Source organism: Lygodium microphyllum, chromosome 25 (assembly GCF_053477565.2).
Source record: "Lygodium microphyllum isolate KBCC chromosome 25, Lygodium_microphyllum_v1.1.10, whole genome shotgun sequence".
NCBI classification, from domain to species: domain Eukaryota; kingdom Viridiplantae; phylum Streptophyta; class Polypodiopsida; order Schizaeales; family Lygodiaceae; genus Lygodium; species Lygodium microphyllum.
Window position 1 is genome coordinate 82,294,194 of NC_141159.1, and position 26,482 is coordinate 82,320,675.

The window sequence follows — 26,482 nt, forward strand, 5'->3', positions numbered from 1 at the left end:
GCTACATGGGAATTGGTACCTTTGCCTAAAGGTAAAAATGCAATTGGCTGTAAGTGGGTTTATAAGGTGAAGCACAATGCAGATGGTTCTGTGAACAGATACAAGGCAAGATTAGTAGTCAAGGGGTATGCACAAATATATGGCATTGACTATGAAGAAACATTCAGTCCGGTTGCAAGGATGGCAACCGTAAGAGCAGTCATTGCTATGGCCGCATCAAAGGGATGGTCTTTACATCAGATGGATGTAAAGAATGCCTTCTTGCATGGTGATTTGCAAGAAGAGGTTTATATGGAGCAGCCACCAGGTTATGTGCATGATGTTCATCCTGAGTTTGTTTGCAGGTTGAAGAAAGCCTTGTATGGCTTGAACCAAGCACCTAGAGCATGGTCTGACAAGATAGGACAGTATCCTGTCACTATTGGCTTTCAGATTTCCAAGGCAGATTTCTCACTTTATGTGAGAAAAACAGAGAAAGGTATTATGCTACTTGTCATTTATGTTGATGATTTGATTATGACAGGTGATAGTGATGAAGATATCCTTCATGTGAAAATGCTATTGAAGCAGAAGTTTGAGATGAAGGATTTGGGAGAGCTACGTTATTTCTTGGGCATTGAGGTGATTAGATCACCAAGTGGGATACAGCTCTTGCAGAGGCAGTATGGATTGGACATGCTGTCCAAATATGGCATGACAGGCTGTAAGCCTATTTCAGTTCCTTTGGAGCAGAATGTGAAGCTGAGCACAGATGCAGGTGAGCTCCTGGAAGACCCTGTTAGATATGATCAATGCCCCACCCTCATTAGGTGCTACCAATGATCCATGGTGCTCAAAGTTGTAAGGCCCCCATTATGAGGAGAAGCCAAATGTGAGCCCGGACATTGGTTGAGTCCTGACTTGTATATCAGATGAGGTCTATGTGACCGGATGGCAAAAAGGTGACTGTTGTGGGTCTAATCTTTGGGTTAGACGGAGTGGTTAAGCTGGTAGCAACTCGAGGCACATTGCATTGAGTTGCGTGGTAAGGGAGTTAAAAGGGGCCCCTATTGTGGGGTCCGGGGGCCGCGGAAGCGGCCCCTGGCTGGGGGGTCCCAGGGGGGCCAGCGGCCCCCCTGGCGGGGGTCCGGGGGCAGCGCCCCCGGCCCGATGGTAAAGGGAATATTCCCTGGAATATTCCCTGGCCGACTAGTGGAGGCTCATATGGTAGGTCGGTCAGCAGGCCGACCTAACGACCTTCGCGGGCTATAAAAGCTAAACCCCTTCGCAGCCATCTCACACTCATCTTTCACCCAGTCAGAGTTGTCGTTCCAGCTAGCCTTAAGCTCTTCACCTATCTTCTGTCTAGATCGCCATCTAAGCTTCATTCATTGGAAGCGCACGGGTGGACAGAGCCATCTTTGTATCAGTTGTTTGGAGTTAAAGAATTTTACTGATTCTCCTCTTATCTGTTGTGTACTCTCTATCTCTTTCTCAGATTCTGTTCGCTGCGCCGTGTAATATTTTACATGGTATCAGAGCCCAGGGGGCTCTAGAGATCGGAGAGCGTGCAAGAGGCAAAGGCTTCAACAGCAAAGAGAAACGATGTCGACTCCGGGAAGCAGTTCTGGCGCATCCGGAAGCGGTGCAGGAGGTGGTGCTGCTGTACCGGCTATTCAAACACTGAGGATTCGTCCACCAACCTTCAGCGAAGGCAAGTTAGATGGTACAAACTACACCTTGTGGAAGTTCAAAATTACAACTATCCTTGATTCTTATGAGCTTCTGGAGACTGTGCTGGGGACTGACGCAGAACCACAGCCTATCCCCGACCCATCAAATCCTAGTGTGATGATTCCTCCGAATGCAGATCTTCTACGAGCTTGGAAACGAAGGAATGCAGATGCATTGTGTGCCTTAGTTACAAGCTGTTCTGACAGTGTTTTGACTCTGATTCAGCATACAACCAAAGCGTCAGAGGCTTGGAATGTACTAAGGAGTCAATATGAAACACGAAACCAAACAAGGATTCAAAACTTGGAGAATCAACTAGCAGCGGAGAAGTTTGCTGAAGGAGAGACGGTTGAAGCATTCATCACTCGGATTAAGAATCTGCGCGACCAGATGGCTGGCGCTGGGATACAAAAGACTAGCGAAGAGCTAGCTCGGAGGTGTCTTCGGATTTGTCCACAAAAGTTTGATGGACTAGTAACTGCCCTTAATACTCAGGTGAGACCTCAAGCTTTGACTTTTGAGGAGTTTTGTGCATTATTAATGGAGGAGGAGTTGAGGCTGAAAGCCCGAGAAGGAAGCAACAATGGAGATGCTGCATTCTCTGCCAATGCAAAAGGCAAAGGTGTTTCCTCCACCAAAAATGATGGTGACAAAAAGAAGAAGGGCGGCAAGAAGAAGTTTCAAGGAGAGTGCTTCTACTGTAAGAAGAAAGGACATGCAATTGCAGATTGTCGTGTCAAGAAGGCAGATGAAAAGAATGGTACCCTTAAAAGTAAAGGGAAAGAGACAGCCAATACGGCTGAAGCAGAGTTGGAATTATTCATGGCGACCATTGAGGAAGTGTGCTCCTCGGCGCAAGAAGAATCTACCACTGACTCTTGGGTGTTGGATAGTGGGGCCTCCCGTCACATGACCAACAAGAAAGGTCTATACAGTTCTATGCAGCCTCTACAAGAATCCATCACTGTGACGGTTGGAAATGATGCTAAATGCCCTGCTGCGGGCACAGGTACTATTTCTTTTGTTGCTGCAAATGGTGAAGTCAAAAAGCTTTCAAATGTGTTGTATGTTCCCGAAATCAGAAGAAATCTCTTATCAGTTGCTGCCATAACTGATCTTGGTCATGAAGTAAGGTTCAAGAAGACAGGTGCAGAAATTATTGATAGTGTTGGCACAATTGTTGGCAAAGGAGAAAGGAGGAACAACCTGTATGAGCTAAGTGCTCTTACAGCCACCGCTGGAGTGGGCACAAGTAAGCTTTGGCATGAAAGGTTTGGACACATCGGATTTGCAGTATTGAAGGAGATGCAAAAGCAAGGTATGGTTGCTCACCTACCTACAATAGCTGAATTGAAGGAACCATGTGAAGCTTGTATGATGGGCAAGCAACAGAGAAAGGCATTTCCACAAGAAAGCAAGAATAGAGCACATGCTCCTCTAGAGTTGGTGCATGCTGACTTGTGTGGTAAGATGCCTACACAGGCCTTGGGGGGATCGTCTTATTTTATGTTGATTGTCGATGACTACAGTAGGAAGATGTGGGTGTACTTCCTTCGTGATAAGGCTCAAGCTTTTGGTAAGTTTAAAGAATGGCTAATACTTGTTGAGAATGAAACAGGGAAAAGTGTGAAGAAATTTAGAACAGATGGTGGTGGTGAGTTCAACTCAAAGGAGTTTGAAGGCTTTTGCAAGAGCAAAGGGATCAAGCGTCAATTGACGACGCCTCACACACCTCAGCAGAATGGTGTTGTGGAACGCAGGAATCGTACCATTGTGGAGATGGCAAGATGCATGCTAAAGGGCAAGGGATTGCCTAACCATTTTTGGGCTGAAGCTGTTAATATTGCAGTCTACATTCTAAATCGGAGCTACACAAAGGCTCTCAAGGGAAAAACACCTCATGAGGCTTACACTGGTAAGAAACCATCTGTTTCACATTTCAGAATTTTTGGATGTGAATGTTATGCACATGTTCCAGATGAGAAGAGAAACAAGTTACAACCAAAAAGCAGAAAATGTATCTTCTTGGGTTATAGTGATGAGCAGAAGGCTTACAAGTTATATGACCAAGAGGCAAAGAAGATCATCGCGAGCCGTGATGTGGTGTTCAAGGAGGAGCCGCATACAGTGGAGGAGGAGAAGGCAAGGTCTTCCACTTTATCATCAAGCGAAGAAGTAGTCCACTATGAACCTGTCCCGAGAGCTATCCCTATCCTTAAGGAGGAGGAAGCATCATCTTCAGATGATGAGGAAAAAGTTCACCAACCTGACATCACCCCACCGGAAAAGCCATTGCCGCGCTGGGTGAAGCAGCTCTATGACCACAATAATCCTATGCCTGCATCTGTTGAGGAGAAGGCAGACGGACCAAGGAGGTCTCAGAGAATAGAGGAGCAAAGGAGGGCTTCTGCTCACATAGTCAACATGGCCTTGATGGTTGAGATTATGAGAGAAGTAAAGGAGCCAACTGACTTAGAAGAAGCACTTGCAGATCCATCATGGAAGGCTGCTATGCAGGCGGAGTATGACAGCATAATGAAGAATGACACTTGGGAGCTAGTGGATCGGCCAGCAAAGCGGAAGATTATTGGCACCAAGTGGATCTGGAAGGTAAAGTACAAGGCTGATGGTACCTTAGAAAAGTACAAAGCTAGACTGGTTGCCCAAGGATTTTCACAAGTTGAAGGGTTTGATTTTCAAGAGTCATTTTCCCCAACTGCCAGAATGACCACTATTCGCACGGTACTTGCAGTGGCTGCCCACAAGAAGTGGCCAGTGTACCAAATGGATGTTAAGTCAGCGTTCTTAAATGGTGACCTCAAGGAGGAGGTGTATGTGGCTCAGCCACCAGGGTTTGAGGCCCCCCATTATGAGAACAAAGTGTGTAAACTAAAGAAGGCATTGTATGGGCTGAAACAAGCCCCCAGAGCATGGTACCAACGGATAGATAGGTTCTTTTTAAACCTAAACTTCAAAAGATGTGCCTCAGATGCTAACTTGTATGTTTACAGGGATGGTAAAAAGTCTGTAGTGATTGTCCTATATGTGGACGACCTTCTTATTACAGGTGACTATGAAGATATGATCAACCAAACTCGAAAGGCTTTGAGTTTTGAGTTTGAAATGACAGACTTGGGCTTGCTGCACTATTGTTTGGGGATTGAAGTCTGGCAAGAGCCAGGAAAGATCTTCATCTCTCAGAAGAAGTATGCATGGGAGATCTTGAAGGCATTTGGCATGACCGAGTGCAAGGAGATAGCTACACCTATGGAGGTGAATGTAAAGTTATCCGTTGAGGATACATCAGCACTAGCAGACATTGGGAGGTATAGGAGGTTGGTCCGCAGTCTAATCTACTTGTGTAACACCAGACCAGATATCAGTTTTGCTGTTGGTGTTTTGAGCAGGTTCTCAAACAAACCTCATGAGAGTCATTGGAATGCTGGGATGCGGGTGCTCAGATACTTGAAGAAAACTCTTGACTATGGTATCACATACAGTTTCGGAACTTCTCTTGTGGGGAACTGTGACTCAGATTGGGCAGGAGACATTGATTCCAGGAAGTCAGTTTCTGGTTATTGTTTCTCTTTGGGTTCAGGAATTTTCTCTTGGATTAGTAAGAAGCAACCAACAGTGGCATTGTCTTCTACCGAAGCAGAGTACAAGGCAGCTTGTTTTGCTGCATGTGAGGCCGTATGGTTGAGAAGGATTCTATGGCATATGGGAGTGCAGGATGAAGAACCAACTGTGCTGAGATGTGACAATCAGAGTTGCATCGCCATTGCCAAAAATCCAGTGTTTCATGCACGCACCAAACATATAGAGATCCAGTATCACTATGTGCGTGATTTGATGGAGGATGGGATAGTGGAATTGGTCTACTGTCCAACAGAGGAGAATGGAGCAGATATCTTCACCAAAGCACTTACGAAGGATCTGCTTCAAGTTCATCTTCAGAGACTCGGCATTGGGCCGAGGAGATAGTTCACCTATGGGTGGACATTGAGGGGGGGTGTTAGATATGATCAATGCCCCACCCTCATTAGGTGCTACCAATGATCCATGGTGCTCAAAGTTGTAAGGCCCCCATTATGAGGAGAAGCCAAATGTGAGCCCGGACATTGGTTGAGTCCTGACTTGTATATCAGATGAGGTCTATGTGACCGGATGGCAAAAAGGTGACTGTTGTGGGTCTAATCTTTGGGTTAGACGGAGTGGTTAAGCTGGTAGCAACTCGAGGCACATTGCATTGAGTTGCGTGGTAAGGGAGTTAAAAGGGGCCCCTATTGTGGGGTCCGGGGGCCGCGGAAGCGGCCCCTGGCTGGGGGGTCCCAGGGGGGCCAGCGGCCCCCCTGGCGGGGGTCCGGGGGCAGCGCCCCCGGCCCGATGGTAAAGGGAATATTCCCTGGAATATTCCCTGGCCGACTAGTGGAGGCTCATATGGTAGGTCGGTCAGCAGGCCGACCTAACGACCTTCGCGGGCTATAAAAGCTAAACCCCTTCGCAGCCATCTCACACTCATCTTTCACCCAGTCAGAGTTGTCGTTCCAGCTAGCCTTAAGCTCTTCACCTATCTTCTGTCTAGATCGCCATCTAAGCTTCATTCATTGGAAGCGCACGGGTGGACAGAGCCATCTTTGTATCAGTTGTTTGGAGTTAAAGAATTTTACTGATTCTCCTCTTATCTGTTGTGTACTCTCTATCTCTTTCTCAGATTCTGTTCGCTGCGCCGTGTAATATTTTACAGACCCTACTATGTACAGACGCATAGTAGGAAGCTTGATTTATATGACTATTACCAGGCCAGATTTGAGCTATGCTGTTGGATTGGTAAGTCAGTTTATGCAGGCTCCAAGGAAACCGCATTTGGATGCGGCTAGACGCATACTCAGGTATGTGAAGTCCACATTGCAATATGGACTATTTTATGAGACTGGGGTTCAGATACAGTTGCATGGATATACTGATGCTGATTGGGCTGGTAGCATTTCTGATAGACGATCTACCAGTGGATATGTGTTCTCTTTTGGGAGTGCTGCAGTCACTTGGAGCAGCAAGAAACAGCCTACAGTTGCCTTGTCCAGCACAGAGAGGCTGAGTACAGGGGTGCAGCAATGGCTGCATGTGAGGTAGCTTGGTTGCATAAGCTACTTTATGATATGCATCAGCCTACAGATGGGCCAGTTGTCATTTATTGTGACAACATGAGTAGTATACACTTGGCAAATAACCCAGTCTATCATGCTAGAACAAAGCACATTGAGGTGCATTATCACTATGTGCGGGAGAGGGTTTTACTAGGTCTTATTGATCTAGTTTATGTCAGCATAGAGGATCAGGTAGCTGACATATTTACGAAGGCATTGGGCGTAGAGAAGCTGCGCAAGTTCAGAGACCTGCTTGGTGTGCAGGAATTGGGATTGAGCTCGAGAGGGAGTATTGAGATATCGAGCTCCACTCGTGATACGCCAGGGTGACCGTTGTGTATTTATGTCACCGACTTGTCAGTTGTTGCAGATGCGGTTGGTACACCGCCCATGAATAATAGCTACATGATAGCTATCCTTATCTACTCTAGTTCGTGGCTCAGTTAGTATGCCACCTTAGTTAGTTGAGTTTGGTTTTGAGACCCATATATAGGGTTCTTCTATTTCTTTGTATTAGAGTTCTTTTGGCTTACACAACTAAGAAGAGGAAAACTGTTTTCAGCCTCCACCCTTGTGTGTATTCCCCCATTGTGCAAGCAAGAAAGCTAAAAGTGAGACTCCTTCCTTCTCTCCCACAATCTTGACAAAATCAAAGTCATGATAGGTAGCCAAAGCTCTCTTTTCTCGCCAAACCATCCTCTCTTTTGGTCTTTGGACCGGTTTTGGTGCTTCTTTCTTAGCTCTTGCCTTCTTTCTTGGCACTTCCTCATCCTTCTTAGGATCAATTTTTTTGTCAACGGGCCTTAGAGGTCCACCCTCCATGCTAGGACTCTGGACTTGCGTCCCCTTGCTTGGGTTTCCCTCAACCAGTTTTTCATTATCTTTGTCAACCTCTTTAGCCTTTTGGCCTCTTGTCACGGCTCTTAGGTTAGAGGTTTCAGCATCATTGACTCATACAGCCTCAATAAGGCTGACTCCATTGCCTTGTGGCAACTTTTCTATAGTGGTCTTTCCCCTTTGAAATATTTGTCTTGGTACATCATTTTGCTGCAGGTTACTATCTTGCGCTCTATGATTAACAGGACCTGGCTGTTTACTCCCTTGTTGGAGGGAACTAATCTTACTCCAACAGGTAGCAGCTAAGTGGACCGACTTTCCACAAATGTCACATTTAACATTTGGACCGTTTCTAGGGAAATGTTGTCCACCACACCACTTACAGCTGAATCTTGAGGGTCCACCCTCTTCAGGGCGTCTAATCCCTATCAAATTCTACTGCTTCTTCAAGAAATTGACGTCAACAGCTATTTGTCGATATTGTTCGGAAATCATGTCAGTGTAATGCTTCATCATCTCCTTAACTTTGCCAAGGACATTAGATGCACTCGACTCATAGCCTCGATCGTCGACCCGTCCCTTCATTGACCTAACAATTTAATTGGGCATTGGTTGTTGACTCACAGGAACAATATTAGGGTTCGAAACTTGGCCTCCAACATTTTGTGGAGTCAATTGACTTGCCATAGGCATAGTCACACTGGGAGGAGCTGGCAATAAAGATACATTTTGAACCATGCTTCCTCTCCTATTAGGGTTAGTCATAGGCATCCCTTGACTTCCATTTGTCAATGGTAGATTGCCTCTAGGTACTAAACCCGCATTAACATTTATTCGAGAGGAGTAGGCCATTTGTAATCGTTCTTCTACTCCCTCTGCCCGCGCAATAGCGATGTCTATATCTGCCAAAGCCACACTGATCAATTGTACTTGAATATTGAAATCCAATCCATGCAAAAAGTATTGCAATTGGGCAGACGACGGAATAGGAATGTAAGTTTGTAACTTACAAAATACTTCCTTAAGCTTCTTAGCATATGCTTTCACATTCTCATAGGGGTCTTGGCGTGTTACATTCAAGACACGCAACCAGTATTGGCCACCTCTTTCAGGGGCATATTCTCCTCGAAAAACTGCATAAAATTGGTCGATTGTGGTTATGGTTCCAAACTCTATGCTATGATACCATACCGCAGCCCTTCCCTTTAACGTCATGTTAAAGAACATCATGAGATGTCCCTCATCTTGGATGCGATAATTAAACATTAATATTTGGAATTCACAAATGTGAAACTCCGCATCTTCTTCAGCTAACCCATTAAAAATAGGCAAAGGAACTCCTAAAGCTGGCAAATCCGGTGTCCCTGCAGGAATTGCAATGGGTTGTGCCATGACGACAATCAGATTCACAATAGGAGCTTGAACTAATGGAATCACATCCCCACTTGAAGTGGGTTGGCTTGGTGGAAGAGAGGAAAAAGTTACGCTTCCTCCTGCACCTAAAGAACTATGTGCAGCAGTTGGTTTACTAAGACCACTGCCTCTTATGCATATCGGGCTACTCCTTTGAGGAGAATAACGACTTACAATCTCTAATCACCGTCTAGTCCTCTCAGCACGCTCTGCTTTTTGGATTTCGGCTTGACGGTCCTTGTCAGAGAACATAAACTAACTTCCTTTTGGTCCCTAGATACCCTAGATCCAAAAACCACCACTTATAGGCGGCTCCCCGCAGACGCACCACTGATGGGACCTGAAATGGGCCGGCACTGGCTATGGCACTAGCCAGACCTCATACTCATGACACACAAACACCCTCACGGCCTCACGGACCAGGAGCGTCAATCTAATGCGAAAGGACAAACTGCCCTAAAGCTTAATTCATGCATTTATAGTTTTATCGTTTTATAGTCCAATGTTTCCTTTAAACTCCTCGGAGGGAGAACCCAAAGTACATAGGCATAACGCCTCATCACACACACATAGGAGGCACTCCACCGACTAATAGTCGGAGCCCCACTGCAGCTCTCCTACATCGCAGGGATTGGCCCTTAGATGCACTGCTAAACATATAACACACTTCCGCACATACTCCTCTCAAGGTACCAATATTTTACATTCCAGGATGTACCATTCCTCACTACACTTTTCCCTTAGGACCCAACGACTAACCTACAGCTTAGGACATCCCCTCACGCTCATCGTTGGTCATAACCTAAGGAAAATAGGTGCCATGCATCCAGGAGGTTTTTTTGATACATTTTAATTATTATGCTTAATGCAAATTGTGTATGACTATGTGCTCAAACGAAAGAAAAGTCAGCCTCGTGAATGGTGCATAAAGCATTCCTTCCATGAATTTTACTAGTGCGTGCTGCGTTGAAAGGAGGCACCAGCCATATGCTCATGCTACCATCCTCTTTATTTAAACCGTTTCCTATATGCCAAGTGCAATGCATAAATCAAATTTTTTCTTTATCTTTCAGTGTTTCAGCCCCTCTTCATCCAACTCTTAGCATTTTGCATCATTGATCAGTTCTTAGGTTCATTGACAGCAAAAACTCAGATTTAGTTGGTGTGACATATCATATTTCTCATTTATATAGCAAAACCCCAAATTTTACTCTTAAAACGCGTGTTTTTCATGTATTTTGACACTAATTCCGGCCATGTAGCCTTATATTTTCTGATTTTCAGGTTGCAAACAGTTAAAACTCATGGCAAACAATATCATAATGAGCTTTCATCCCATATGAGCAAGGTTTCATAAAGCAAATAGCATAAAAAGATCATTTTTCTTTATAAAAATAGCATTACCGCTTATTTTCGAGTTTCGATTTCTTGGTCTTGATTACGGGACTAATTTCCAGCATGCATTTAATGCTCAGCATGACCCCACATTGCAATCTCCAGCCCCTCTTCACTCATGGAGCAATCCGATCTTCGCCGGAGGAGCATCCGCCATTTCTTCTTCTTCTTTCTTCTTTCCGCATGCACCACCCCTTAGAGGAGAGAGAGAGAGGAGAGAGAAATACTGAGTTTCTCTCTCCCCAATCAGGCCATCAAAGTCTGTGCGAGAGGCGGCGATGTGATTGGCAAAAAATGTGGAATTGCCTGCTATCATCTCTTCTATGGCTTACTTTCAGCCATTCATCTCGATTTTGGGTTTGGGGGGGGGGGGGGGGGGGGGGGCGTCAATTTTCTGCACGATGCTGATCAGCGCGTCAACATGCCCCTCTACCTCACGAAAAAATTTTGAGGGGGGGTCCCAAGAGGCACCCCCTTTGGTCCTCCTCCTTGGCCACCTCTTCATTTTTGGCCTTTTTTCCGGCCTTTCCCTTGTCCGGTGTCCGAATTGCATTCTGGAAAATCCTGGGCATCCGTCTCGGCATCCCACACTGGCCGGCAGCTCCCCTAACTCGCACAGGCACACGAAAAAATTACTAAATATCCGAAAGTGTCGCACGGGTGCCTTTCCAACACTTGACGCTTAAAATCGTCCTAGGTCGAGGCGCCGCCTTCGTGATTGAACATGTTTTTGCTGAATTCCACACTTTTCCCCAATTTTTAGGCCCATTTTCCACCCTAAAATCTAGCTTTCAGATAGATGCCGAGAGTATGGGATTTCTGTCAACCTCAAAAAATGTGTCTTTGGTGTTTCATCGGGAGTTCTCTTGGGCCATATTGTTTTTACATAAGGGATTGCAACAGACCCAGCAAAGACTGAGAAGATTGTAGCCTTGACAGCACCAATAAACCTCAAGCAATTGAGAGGGTTTCTTGGCCATGTGGGCTACTACATAAGATTTATTGCACATTTTGCAACCAAGGCAGCCCCTCTCCACAAACTCCTAAGGAAAGATGCGGGGACTGATGATTGCAAAGAAGCCTTTAATACTCTAAAACAGTGCCTCGTACAATCACCTATCTTGCAGTCTCCTGACTGGACGAAGGAGTTCCATGTGCACACAAATGCATCAGTTGAAGGGCTAGGTGTTGTCCTATGTCAAAAGGGCCCCTCTAAATTAGATCAACCAATCTATTATGCAAGTTGGAAAGTAACTGACCGAGAGCGAAACTACATAGTGACAGAGCTTGAGTGCTTAGCAATGGTGTTTGCATTAGAGAAGTTTTGACACTATCTACTGTCAATGCATTTCAAGTTCTATGTGAATCATGAAGCCATGTCCTTCCTAATGAGCAAACTAGATGTCAAAGGATGACTAATGAGATGGTTGCTCCTATTCCAAGAGTTCGATTTTGAAGTGGTCACTAAGCCCAGCCGTTCCCATGTTCTAGTTGATTATCGGTCATCATGGATCCCTCAAACTGCAAAAGAGGAACATGATGATCCAGACCTTCCTGATATTTCCTTGTTTCTAGTCGAAATAGTTACTCCATGGTATGCAGGCATAGCCAACCTCCTGACAACTCAACAGTATCCTCCTAGCATCTCAAGCTGTGAGAAGAAGAAGCTTCTGTTAGAATCAGCCCCCTACACCTTGCTAGGTGGTGCACTGTACAAGAGAGGCAAAGATGAAGTATTGCAAAGATGTGTTGTAGGAGATGAAATTGGCATAGTATTGAAAGCATGCCATGACAAACCATGTGGTGGACACTTCGCAGGAGAAGCAACAACCAAGAAGGCTCTGTTAGCAGGATACTGGTGTGGCTGACCCTTCACAAGGATGTATACTACTATTGCAAGAGATGCGATGCTTGTCAGCGAATGGGGAAGCCCACCAAAATAAGTGCCATGCCACTGAAACCTATTCTTCCCCTAAAACCATTTGAGAAGTGGGGGATTAATTTTGTGGGTCCCATTGATCCACCTACCAGATGGAAGCAGAACAGATGCATCTTAGTATGTACAACTTATGTCACAAAGTGGTGTGAAGCTAAAGCTCTAAAGCCGGACGATGGTAATAGCATAGCCCTATTCATATATGAGAATATTATCACCCGTTTCGGCAGTCCCCTTGAGTTGGTTGACAGAGGTACTTATTTCCTTAACAAATTCATGGAAGAGCTGACAGAGCTATATAAGATCTGCCATCACAAGTCCACTCCTTACTACCCCAAAGCCAATGGCCAAGTTGAAGTCAGCAACCATATCCTCTGCTCGATCTTGACAAGAACGATTGCTGCACATCATCGTGATTGGGACAATTGACTTACAGAGGCCCTTTGGGCGTAAAGAATCTCCCATAAGGCTCCTACAGGACAGACCCCTTTCCAGCTCTGGTGTATGGTACAGAAGTGGTTTTCCCAGTTGAATTGGAATTGCCCTCTTTGCGAGTGGCTATCAAAGAATGCTTGGGAGATAATGAGTCACTGTAATGCCACCTTGTGCACTTGGAATGTTTAGATGAGACTCATAGGATGGCTCTATAGTGCATGGAAGCAGCAAGCCCGACGTAAGGCTTACCATGACAACTTCATCAAACACAAGGAGTTTAACGAAGGTGATCTGGTTTTAGCCTATGATTCGAGATTTGGCAAGCTTCAACAACGGTGGATGGGTTCATACAAGGTACTTGCTGTCAATCCTAATGGCTCTGTTCAGGTGCAAACCGTTGATGCCTCTGATGATCCCTTCCTATGGCTATCGCTTGAAGAAGTACTTCTCTCGGGAATCTTGACAATCACAGTCACCCCATCCTTTCCCCTATTTGCATGGCACTGTAATTCTTCTTATGCTACTTCTGATAGCCATTCTTCTACCACTCCTGAAGCGGTGTATGCAACCCTCTGTCCCCTCTGGCCCACCTCCTACCCTTGATCTCTTATCCTCTATTTTCAATCAGCCACGGTGGAGAGGATGGTTTTGACAATGGTGTTTCTACCATTTTCCTTCTGAAAAGAAAAAAAAAACAAAAGAGAGAAAAAATATATATAATCGTTATGGGAGAAAAGGACTGTGGTCCCCGCTATGCCGGCCTATTTCTTTGAGAAAAGGTGGAGACACCCTCAGAAATAGGTTAATATTTAAAAAAAGGAAAAAAAAGAAGAAAAAAAAGAAAAAAGAAAACTGTTATGGGAGAAAAGGAAGAAATTCCTTGTCATAGCAAGCCTCATTCCAAGAAAAGGCGAAAACACCCTTGGGCGCGAAGTTGACTGTGGAAAAGGTGGTAACACCCCGCAGTTTAGGATAACTCATTCATTAGCAGAACCTTTCAAGAAGCAAATTGAAGCCACCTCCCTTGGTGCGCTTTCTCTGCAATATCAGTCCGTCTGCCCTCCTTAACATATGATCTTTCATAAAAATCATTGAAGTACCAGACGTGTCAGCTCTTCAACACTCTAGTGACAAAAACAGCCGATGCGATCTTCATCACCAACCTCTTGAGTGATGTGGGCTTTCATCTTAACAGGACGGGGGCGTGAGTATAGGCTGCCCTCTGTATCTATCAAAAGAGTGTGAGACAAAGGGTAGGGTAAGTGACCAGTCTTTCCCTTCAAATCAAATGAGAGGTGAGATATATGAATGGAGTGTTGCACGCACGGGTTGGGCCTCTCAATGCACAACGCAGGATCTGTTCCTATGCATTGTACCATAAGGCTCCCTGGCCTTCCTTCTTGCATCATATGTTGGCACAGGTCGGGATGCTGTAAGAAGCTGGAAATAGCAAATAAGTGTTAAAAATGATTGATAATATGCCATGTCACACTGACATTGGTATAAAAGGAGAAAATATGTAATTTTCCATATCTTTTTGACACATTAATACAATTACAATCTTTCTCTCCCTTCTTGCTCACAACTTCTATAGCTTCCCCTTCTTTCCTATCTTTCTCTCTCTAAATCTAGTCTTTCTCTCTCCTCGTCACTCTTCTTCTCTCTCTTCCTGCAGTCTTTCTCTCTCTTCTGCAGTCTTCTCTCTCCTCTTTCTCTCTTCCTAGTTCTCTCTCAGACAAGTGGTATCAAAGCTTCAGTCTTTGATCCATTATTTTCTTTCATTTTCAGTCCCATTTTCCTATTTCAAAACCAATTTCAGACAAAAATGGTACAAGACAGTGACTAGTGGAGTGCTGCAGGACACCTACAGTTAGCAAGAGACTACATCTGGAGATATCCAAGGTCAGATATGGCGGGTAAAAGCTTAAATGGCTGGACGTCATCAAATTTCATGCAAAAATGGAGGTAACTAGGGTAAAGGATGATTAACCGGGCTTAGTTAGAGACTAAACTACAGTTACTTTTCAAAAGAGAGCTTCTCTTCTCTCTCCTTCAAGCTTTTGGCTGAAGCTTTCATGGTGGCTGTCAAGAATCTCCTCAAATATCTCTCTCTGCTGAACATTTCTCTCTGTCAAAGCATGGGGCAAAGGATCCTTACAGCATGAGCTTCAGGAGGAGTACCATGGTTGAGGTGTGATGTTGATGATCAGCCAGGAACAGCCCAAAAAATGCACCAAAAATTGTGCTGAATTCCCTGCTCTCTCCTCCCTGCTCAGCCTGCTCCACATCCTCAGTCATTGATCTCAGCTCTTAAAGGACTCATCAAGCACTTGATTAGCAACAATCTTCAGCCTCTGAAACATCTTGATCAGTCATTCTCTTGCTCAACAAACCCTAATACACAGCAGGGCAGCCATAGCCACAGACATGGAAGCTCAAATTTCTCAAAATTTTGGACCTTCCCAACCTCCAAAGCTTCTCTAAAGCTAAGTACAAGCTGGATAGACTCCAAGATTGAAGACATTGAAGAGATTTCAGCCCGTACATGACATTGGAGCTCAAATGGAATGATTATTTTGGGGCTTTTCATCAAGGAGCTTGAATCTTTGAGGTTCAAGTGTTCAAGCAAGGCTGGAGCATTGATTCTTCAAGGATTTCATCATATTGAAGTTTGTATGGACTGATTTCATGGAGATTTCAAGCTTTATGATGGATTTATGATGGATTATGAAGAACTTTTGCATCAACGGGGTTGAAGCTGACATCCATCATATTCTTCAAGCTTAATGGAGGTGGATACAGGTACACCCTTCATTGCTGAAGCAAAGGTGCAGGTACTACAGGGTACCCATAGGTCCTATATACCCCTTTGCAGGGTTTGATAGCCATTTGGGGTTACTATCTTGCATTACAGGGTCAAAACAGGACACTTACAGGTCTAGACAGGTTGCAGGACTGGACAGTTCAGACTCTGAAATCCAGCTACAAAATTTTCTGTCCTAAACTTGTTATAGCGTGCTATAGCTCATCTTGAAGAGGGCATTGTTAGCTTGGAATCGCACAAAAAATTTCTGAAATCGGAGCTTCCTAACCAAAGTTATAGCCGTTTTACTGACAAGGGGTACTGCAGGACTGCACTAATATGGTAGGACATAAAGGCAAAAATAAGGTCCAGGAGGATTATGAGCAAATCAGGGATTCCATGATGGATAGCACACTTCAAGAGAACCCTGAAGAGCTTCAACAACAAGGAGAAGTCAGTTTGCTCAATAATACTTTGTGTGCCCATGAACAAAGACATAGGGAACGACATGAGGCCATCTTGTCAAGAATGGAGCAGATGGTTCAATCTACTGATCAGACCAAGGCTTCTATTGATAAGTTGGTAGAATCCAACGAACAACTCATGGCACAAATTGCTAAATTTATGCAGTTGCAAATGGCATCAAAGGAAGTTAATGAGAAAGCTTGTTCAAACAGTGGCCCTTCAGTCCCACTTCAGCCATCTAACCAGAATGGTCATGGAAATGGGATTATTGGATGAAGAGGCATACCAAATAGTCAGTATGAAGTAGAAGAAGCTTCACAAAGGCATGATGACTATTTGGGCAGTTTGAATGGAGCTAATACTCAAGATTTTGGACTGCATATTCAAAATTCCAGGGGTACTTTACCAACAGGAAGATTACATGGTAATTCTCAGCCACCTGTTGGAAGTTTTTAGTCTCAATTTGGAGGTTCTGTACTTGGAAATCCTGATCAGCCAATTTTGGGGCAGCAACCCTTCCATGAAAGAGAATTCAAGGACAAAATTGTTTTAGCCAAATTCAATGGCCAGTCATCTTCACCATCAGAATTAGAGGAATGGACCTCTAAGATGGAGTCCTAGTTTGATATATATCCTAAAACTGATGATATAAAGATTCACTTTGCTTCCTTGCACCTAGAAGGATTTGCCCATACTTGGTGGAGGTATATCAAGAAAGAGAATGTACTTATTGAGAATTGGGAAGCTTTCAAGGCACTTATGGTGGCTGAAGTCTTTGTTTCGCCTCTTGAAAAAGACTAGCACGGAGATGGTATGGTTTGGAACAAAGGGGCCTAAGTGTAAGAGAATATACAAACCAATTCCTCAACTTGACCATGTATGTGGAAAGCATCAGTGATGAGGCCAAGCTACACAATTTTATGTATGGTTTAGAGCCATCTTTGTCAGCTGATGTTATGGCGCAAAATCCTACTTCACTTTTCAAGGCTATTGAGCTTGCGGAGCGCTATGAAAGAAAGTATAGGAAAGAGTCTTCATTTCAGCCAAGTTATGGACAGCCAAGGACTGTTTTAAAGCAAGGACAAGTTGGTAACATTTATGGCAGCAATCATATGCCTAGTGGGAGCTTACGGGTACCAACTTATCCTCCATTTAATGCTTCTAGGTCTCAAAGTAATTTCAGGACAGCAAACAATCCAAAGGTTGAATTTAAGCAGGGTGACAACATGCCTAAGTCCACTTCAGCTAATACAAATCCCAAATCTATTCCCATGGATCTTTACAAGGAAAGGAAGGACAAGGGCTTATACTTCAAGTGTGGAGAAAAGTATACTCCTGACCATGCTTCAAAGTGTGTATACAAAAATGTCAAGCCAAAGCTTCAGAGTATGCTAGTTTTTGAGGACTTTGAAGATGACATAGATGAAGCTAATGCAGTGACAATCAATGCTGAAAATGAAGATTTTGAGGATGACGGTGGACAGGAGTACTTTTATGATCCAGCCGACTCTTTTCCTTTTGATCTAGGTGGAGATGTTCCATTTGATCCTGCTGGATCTTGTGATGAGTCGCTTGTTGCTGCCACTAATTGTTCTATCTCTATGGATGCTTGGACAGGATCTAAGAGCCCTAATACACTTCGTATGAAGGGAAGCATATGTGGAAAGCCAGTGTTCATTCTGATAGATAGTGGCAGTACTCACAGTTTTGTCAATAAGTCCATTATGGATAAGTTGAATTGTGTTTCCACAGACTTACAGTAGCCCATTAGAGTACAAGTGGCTAATGGTGAAGAGGAAATCAGCACACAGATTTGCCCACAGGTTTCTTTGCAGTTGGTTGAAAAATTTGAAGTCAAAGTAATACTGATCACTTTGAAAATGGGGCCCATAGATATTGTACTTGGTTGTGATTGGTTGATGACATTAGGCAGGATTACTATGGATTTCTCACATTTATATATGGAGTTTTTCTCCAATGGACAGCTCATCCATTTACAGGGAATTCCTAGTAGATCTGATTTTCAGCTTATCACCATTCAACAACTCAAGAGAGAGTACAAGAAGCACTCACAGATATTTGTTTTGCATTTGAACAAAGAAACAGAGGATCAGCCCAATAATTCAGCAAACCATCCAGCCTTGACAGCTCTCCTTGAGGAGTATAGAGATTTGTTTGAAGTACCTACTTCATTGCCTCCTAAGAGAGCGGTGGATCACCCCATTGATTTGGAGCCCAACTCAAAGACAATCAATAAGACACCTTACAGACTATCAAAATGTGAACGAGTGGAAGTAGCCAAGCAAATCAAAGAGCTTCTTGAAATGGGATTCATTGAACCAAGTTCTTCACCTTATGCATCCCCAATCCTGTTAGTCAAAAAGAAAGATGGATCTTTCAGAATGTGCATTGACTACAGGGATCTCAATAAGATAACAGTGAAGAACAGGTATCCTATACCCAGGATTGATGATTTGCTTGATGAACTTACGGGGGCTCGATTTTTCACGAAGATTGATTTGAGATCAGGGTATCGTCAGATTCGCATGAGAGAGGGTGATGAAGTCAAGACTGCTTTTAGGATTGATCGTGGGCTCTATCATTTCTTGGTGATGCCATTTGGGCTTACAAACGCTCCAGCTACCTTTTAAAGCCTGATGAATAAGATCTTGTAACCTTTCCTCTTTCAGTTTGTCTTGGTGTTCTTTGACGACATTTTGATCTATAGCAAGACTTTACAGGATCATTTGTCACATATGACGAAGGTTTTTGATGTGTTGAGACATCATAGGCTTTTTGCTAAGGAGAAGAAGTGCTCTTTCATGCAGACTAAAGTGGAATACTTGGGGCACATAGTCAATGAAAAAGGAATACAGGCTGATCCCAAGAAGATGCAATGCATAAGAGATTGGCCAACGCCTACTACTACTACCTCTCTTAGAGGATTTCTTGGTCTATCCTCATTCTATCGCCGATTTATAAAGCATTATGCGGCAATTGCAGCTCCTTTGACTGACAAGTTGAAGAAAGAGGCTTTCTTTTGGGATGCTCTTGCAGATAGCAGCTTCAACCAGTTAAAGGAATTACTTACTTCTGCTCCTATCCTAGTATGCCCGGATTTCTCCAAAGAGTTTACTATACAGTGTGATGCTAGTGGCCATGGCATTGGGGCTGTTTTGCTTCAGGAGCATAGAGTAATTGCATTTGAGAGCCGTAAGCTTACAGATAAGGAGATGGCCATGAATGTTTATGACTAGGAAATGTTGGCTATCCTGCATGCAATCAAGAAATGGCACCATTACTTATATGGCAGCCGATTCAGAGTACATAGTGATCATCGAGTACTCAAGTATTTCCTTACTCAGTCAAATCTCACTCCAAAGCAACAACGATGGGTAGCTACATTACAGAATTATGACTTTGACATCACTCATATAAGGGGCAAAGATAACATAGTGGCTGATTCTCTTTCTCGTATGTGGGCTTGCAAAGTGTCAGCCATGACAGAACTACATAATGATTGAATTGAAGAACTACAGGAGGCCTATCTTTTAGATGAGGAATTCAGCCAAATCTTTCAAAAATTACAGCAAGGTCTTATAGAAGAAAACTCGCATTACTAGCTTAAAAATGGTCTTATTTGGTGGAAGGGAAAGATTGTTATTCCCTCTACTTCTTCTTTCAAGCGGAAAATTATGGAGGAGTTACATTCTTCGCCTTTAGCTGGACACTTGGGAGTTTTCAAGACTTATGACAGGATCAGCAAGAGCTTTTATTGGAAAGGACTGTGGAAAGATGTCAAGGACTTCATTATGAAGTGTATGTCTTGTCAGCAAAATAAGGATAGCACCCATAAGCCAGGAGGTTTGTTATAGCCATTGCCTATTCCTATGGGTAAATGGACTCATATTACTATGGACTTTATCACTAGCTTACCTATTACCAAGAAGGGGTGGAATAGTATTTATGTGGTGGTTGACAGACTCACCAAAGCAGCTCATTTTATCCCAACAAAAATTTAGTTTACTGCTTCTCAAGTGGCCAATCAGTTTATGGAGCGTATTTTTAGACTACATGGATTACCGCAGGTGATTGTCCATGATAGGGACTCAAAGTTTATGAGTAACTTCTGGCAAGCGGTATTTACATCTATGGGCACTAAGTTGGCTCCATCTACGGCTTATCATCCCCAAACTAATGGATTGACAGAGAGAGTTAATAAATGGTTGGAGACTTATCTTCGCCATTTTTGCTATGATGTCCAAACCTCATGGGATGCTTGGTTACACCTGGCTCAGTTTGCTTACAACAATTCCACTCATGCGAGCATAGGAGTTTCACCCTTTGAGGGAGATGGTGGGGCGGGCGGGCGGAAGGAGGAGGTGGTGGAGGGCGCAAGAGGAGGAGGTGGTGGGCACGCTGTCGGAGGGGTTTTTGTCAAAAGGTTGAATCCACCGGGGATTAGAAGTAGAAGGAAGTAGAGATAGGAGTTGGAAGCGAAGATAGAGAATACCCAAATGATAAACACTACAAAAAAAATCACAATGAATTGAATCAATATGTATTGAAAGAACCTGGAATCTTTGCACTACTCAGAAGCAATCTCCAGGCATTAGTTCTCCTGGAGCTCCTTCGTAGACCAAAAACATGGATCAGAAAAATTAGCTCTTTCTCTACTACCCGGAACCCAAATCTGATGGCTCCGTTGGCTCCAAAAGGGGGGTAAAACCGCAGGACACCTGCTCATCATGGATCTCCCAAATCACTCCTTCTTTCCGTTCAATTTGCAGTTTTCAGCCTGTTTACAGCGATCGCGATGCGCGGGATTTTGTCAATCTGCCTTTTTTATGAAAAACCTTCTAACTGGCTGAAAAAGCCACTTGCTTTTTGCATGCCATCCTAATCTAGAAGCTTTTTCTAACTTTTTCGGATTTTTACAATAAATAATATCAAAAATAGGCTAAAATTATCCAAAAATCTAGTACTTTCAGATAATCCATGCAACTCACACTACTACTAATGGCTCAAATCACATTGACTCTCCAGATCAATAAAGAAGTCGGATGATGATGCATTTCATACTTTTTCACATTGTGTCATTATAATATCATGACATCCACCCTACGACAACACGGAAGGAGGAGGAGGTGGTGGGGTAGCCATAGCAGATGGGCAGGCGGGGTGGCGGGGACCACGTGCGGACGGCGGCCACAGCGCAGACGGGCGGGCGGGGCGGCGTCGACCAGGCATGGTGGCGGCATGGGCAGGTAAGGGGGAGAAGGAGGAAGAAGAGGAGGAGAAAGAATAAGAAGAAGAAGAATAAGAAGAAGAAGAAGAAACAAGAAGGAGGAGGAGGAGGAAGAAGGAGAGGAGGAGGAGGAGGAAGGAGGAGAGGAGGAGGAAGAAGAAAGAAGAAAGAAGAAGAAGAAGAAGAGAGAGAGAGAGAGAGAGAAAAGACGGTTGGCCATGGGGGGGGTTTAAGGATAATGAATTTTCTTTAAAATGTTTTTCTTGTTTTTTTGTTTTTTTTTGTGGGTTTTCTTGTTGTTAATGATAATTGAGTGAAAAAAAAACCCCTTGTTTTTTTAATTTTTGTTTCTTGTTGTTGTCATTTTTCCGTTTTTATTTTTCTCTTCTTTTTTTTTGAAAATTAAAACAATGATTAGGGGGGATAGTTAATGTAAAAATGGGGGCAAGTAAATTAAATTAATAAAATAAAAGTTTGAAAAAGGGAAGCGCACCCCCATCCCGTGCGTATGCACGGGGTGGGGGTTTAAAAAAAATTGCATTGATGGGATTGAACACGGCTAGGACTTTGGTACAAAAGGGTGTGAAGGCGACGGGCATCTCAAAGCGCGTAAATTCAAAAACGCGCACGTTCGCACGCGAGGCAAGGCACGCAAGAACACGACAAACAAAGAAAAATTAATAACTCGCAAACCATTCGTCGGAACGCAATTTCGTAAAAAAGAAAAATGTGCCAGGCGACAAAGAGAAAAGGATGGAAAAGTACAACAGGATGTCCAGGGCAAAAGCAGGGTGTGTTCATGGGAAAAAGGCAAAAAACAGCTCCGAAAACACATTCGGGGATTAATTTCGAAAAATCCGCTTGTCAGAATGGAGTGCGGGAAGAAGAAGGAAAAACGTACAGAACAATGTGCCCAACAACCTATCACGTCAAAACACGATTCCGACTGAGATAGGATGCATTCACATGGAAAAAAACCCAAAAATTAAATCCGAAAATGGACTCGAAAAGTAGTACAGAAAGAACCATTGGGCGGAATGAAGGGCAACAAAAAGGAAAAATTTGAGGGAAAGGGATTCACAAGGCTGTCACATCAACACACAGTTCTGAGGGAATTAGGAGGGGTTCACATGCAAAAAACACAAAAAAGACACTCGAAAACACATGGAAAAATTAATAACTAAAAATCCAGCAGTCGAAATAGGGGGAAGAAGAAATGAAAAAGGGGAGGAAAGGTTGGTTGGACACTGCTATCAAATTAAACGAGAAGTTCAATGCAAACAGGGTAGGTGCACATGGAAAAAATGTGAAAATTATGCACGAAAAACATGGAGCCTCAAGAGAGACACCAAGAAAAACATGGAGCCTCAAGAGAGACACCAAGAAAAAGGGGTTTCTACTACAAGAAAATCTATCTTGTATCATCAACAAGCTTTTGTTTCATTCTTTAGAGAACCACAACAAGGAAAAGAACAAATCTTCACGTAGCATCATAGTAGATATCTCCCACGGATTTAATAGAATCAACCTTTTTTTTCAACATCTTCACAGAATCCATCAATAGAACAAGGAACACAAAATAATATACCATTTTTGAATGGAAATAATCACATAGTATTCATTTTCATTGTTTTCATAATTTTCTCTCTATCTTTCATAGTAGATACATTGTTTTTAGGCATAGAACTGAGTTTCTCTCACATACTCTTGCTCTCTCAATAATACATCATAGCCTCACTACAATACTCAAGAATGGCACTCAATTCTCCTCTCTTCGTTGTGGATACACCTCCCAAAAGGTATGTTTGATATGAAAGGGCACCAGAGACATCATAATGTCATGTGAGATTTGGCTTCTATCACTATTCTTCTGTAACCTTCTGTGAATCTTCATCAGCTACTTCTTCACTTCAATTAGCTTGAATAGAGCTTCCATTCATCCTTTCCTAAAACAAAACGCTTTCCAAAACATCCATACATCCAACATAACACTCAACAGAAACGAATAGAATAAACCACAGAGCAACAGAAATACATAACAATAGAACCAGAGAACCTTATAGAAGATCAACAGAGACCATAAAAACCAAAAAAACCAAACCAAAACCAATTCAATCTTTCATAAACCTTTCAACACAACCTCAACCATCTCTCAAAGAATTCATTCAACCATCTCAACTACCAAAAAGAGAAACAAAACAGAAGAATATCAGACCTTACAGAACCAAACAGAAAAAATTACAGAACCCTACAGAACAACATATCCTCATCAAAAACCATCCTAAACCCTTTAAACATACTCAAACCATTCCAAGCACTACAAAACCTCTTCAAATTCAAACAATCCATCACCAAAAACAACCATTCAGCAACAAAAACAACAAAAAATCAGCCTAAAAAACATATCATTTCAGAACTCAATATATCCCCACACTTATAACGGAAGCATCCTCGCGACCTCAGAAAAAAAATGAATAAAAGCTCTAATATATGCTAAAAATAATTTTCAATCCAACTCAAATCACCAGCTACTATCACGACCCCAACATATCAGCTTCATAAAACCTGTATCTGAAATACATATGAAAGGAAAACCAATAACACCAAAAACCATTCCAATACCATAAAATCAAAATAACTCAAACTATTAAAGGATATAAGAATTTAGCATCCAAATTCTCACGGCAACCATGTTATAACAACCATCAGCAATCTTCAAAGCTTCATCTTCATCAGCTCCTCACAATATTAAAAACAAATAAAACCCAACACAAAAAATACCCATATACAAATATAGTCTGAATGGCAAAAATCCCCAAAATATTGGAGAGAAAGAAGAAGTTTCCATTAAGAAAGAGAGGATACAATCATGAAAACCCTTCTACTAAGTAGGATGAAGGTATTTCTTCCTGAATTGCAGAAGACGGTCTAAGGCTTTGTTCTCATCTACAAAGTACTGAGGTAGATTTTGGAGGAACTGTAGACAATACATCCTTTCCAGTAAAATAATGAACCTGGTAGGGAAGGCCTATGCAAAGTAATACAAAACATCCATGTGAGCAACACCTACATCCTCATTTGGATTAATCATCAATTGTGGGATACTCTTTCGAGTATTCAAGGTGGACTGCTGATGCATGAAAGCAGGATACCAACAAAAATGAGCTGCAATGCGAACAGTGGTATCCCCAGAAGTAACATGTACTCTAGAAAAATGGAGGTAAGAGTTCGAACATGCTGCAAAGGCATCTTAGGACCCTAGAATAAAACACCAGTTAAACACAGGTCCTGTCACAGAATCATGTAGTGTCCATTGTCGTCGATAAAGTATGTCACTATCATACCCTGGTGTATCTAGCACTGCCTCAGGAGGAAGGTTAATGTAATCGAATGGAGAGGAAAATGGAATAAAAGGGGAACATTGTAATGGAGGATAGGATAGATCATAAAAGGAAGGTAATTGAAGGGATAAAGAAGGTGAAAAAGACGGAGAATACATCAAAAAGGTATGAAGGGATTCTGTTAGAAAAACAAAAGGAATAAGGGGAATGGTAGTGGAGGTTTAGAAGGAGTAGGAGATAATGTAGGATCAACAATGAAAGGACATGTAGTAAAAACATGAATATGAGAAAATCCTAGAGGGGTAAAGGATAAGAGAGGAATGGTGTGATGACTAGATGAAAGAAGAGAAACATAAAGAGGGAAACGTTAAGACATGAGGGAATAAGAAAGAAGATGGGCAGAATCTAAGGGATAAATACAACAAAACAATTAAGATCCTGAAAAAAAATTTCTAAGGCTCCAAAGAAACATCCTCCAAAGGTGGATGCCAAGCATGTCCCTTACACCGAAATGTCTGCTCATGATAGGTTCGCAAACTCCCTGCTAGTAGAAGCTCAACTGAGTGCACATATATCACTGCTTGTAAGATGACATTTCCCACATAAACATTCAAATCTTCTTCATCAAAGATCTACAAATGGCTTGTAAGATACATGAAAGATAGTAACTGGACGTCATGGGAAATCATCAAGAGATCCGCAGGCCAAAGATTTGACCATCCATCCTCTGGAGGCTCTAAATCCACATTGCTTAAGGATATACATAAAGCAAATCTTTGCTAGTTATACTTCACCCAAAAGGAAGGAGGAGGTGACACAAATTCAGTATAACGGACAAAATCATTCTACATGCAATCCATACGTTGCTGAAGGCGTTCAACCTTAGCTGAGAACCCATCACATAGTTTAGCTTTTTTTTGCAACTGATCAAGCTCCTCTTTGGAAGACAAAGTAGAAGATACAGGAGCGGGAGGAGAAACAGAAAGAACAACCACTCTTTGGTTAAGTTCTTCAATAAGTTTTTTCTGGGACTCTACAGTTTCCTAAGAGTGCTGCAACTGTTCCTCACTAGTAGCAAGTTTACTAGCCAAAGTGACCATTTCCTCAAGGGCAGAATTTTTCTCAATTATCAGAGATGCATTCTCCTCCTCCAATTTAGCAATCTTAGATTCCAGCTCTTGAATAGTTACCTTCTATGAATCCATTAAGGCTGTGGGAGTAGCCATTTGATTATGGATATCACTGAGTATAGCCCTTTCGGAAGACAGATCCTCCAATGCCTTGCTCAACTGACTTGTTAAGGAATCCACCTTGCCTTCCATGGAAGTGTAAACACTTGTGTACAATGTCTGAAGACAAGAAGTGAGGGAGGTTTCCAGAGTAGACTGAACATTTGAAACCATCTGTGGAAGCATAGGTCCAGATAATATGGTTTGTAAAGATGAAGAAATCTGCAAATCTGACAGTCCTTCCTTTTGGGCTGTAAATAGATTGGTACAGGAGAGGAATGAAGGAAGGACACTACCACGAACATCAGGAGTGGATGTTTATATGAGGGAATCTAGTACAGGAAGATTGGAAGGACCCTTCATGTGACGGCATTTCTTGCGAGAAAACACAACAAGGGACTCTTCATCTTTTGAATTAGGTTGCATAGGCCGAGGAGAAGGAACTGAAGATGTAGGCTACACTGGTAAAGGAGCAAGATCGGGCATTGGAACACCGCTAGGAGGAGGTGCAAAAGTGAGG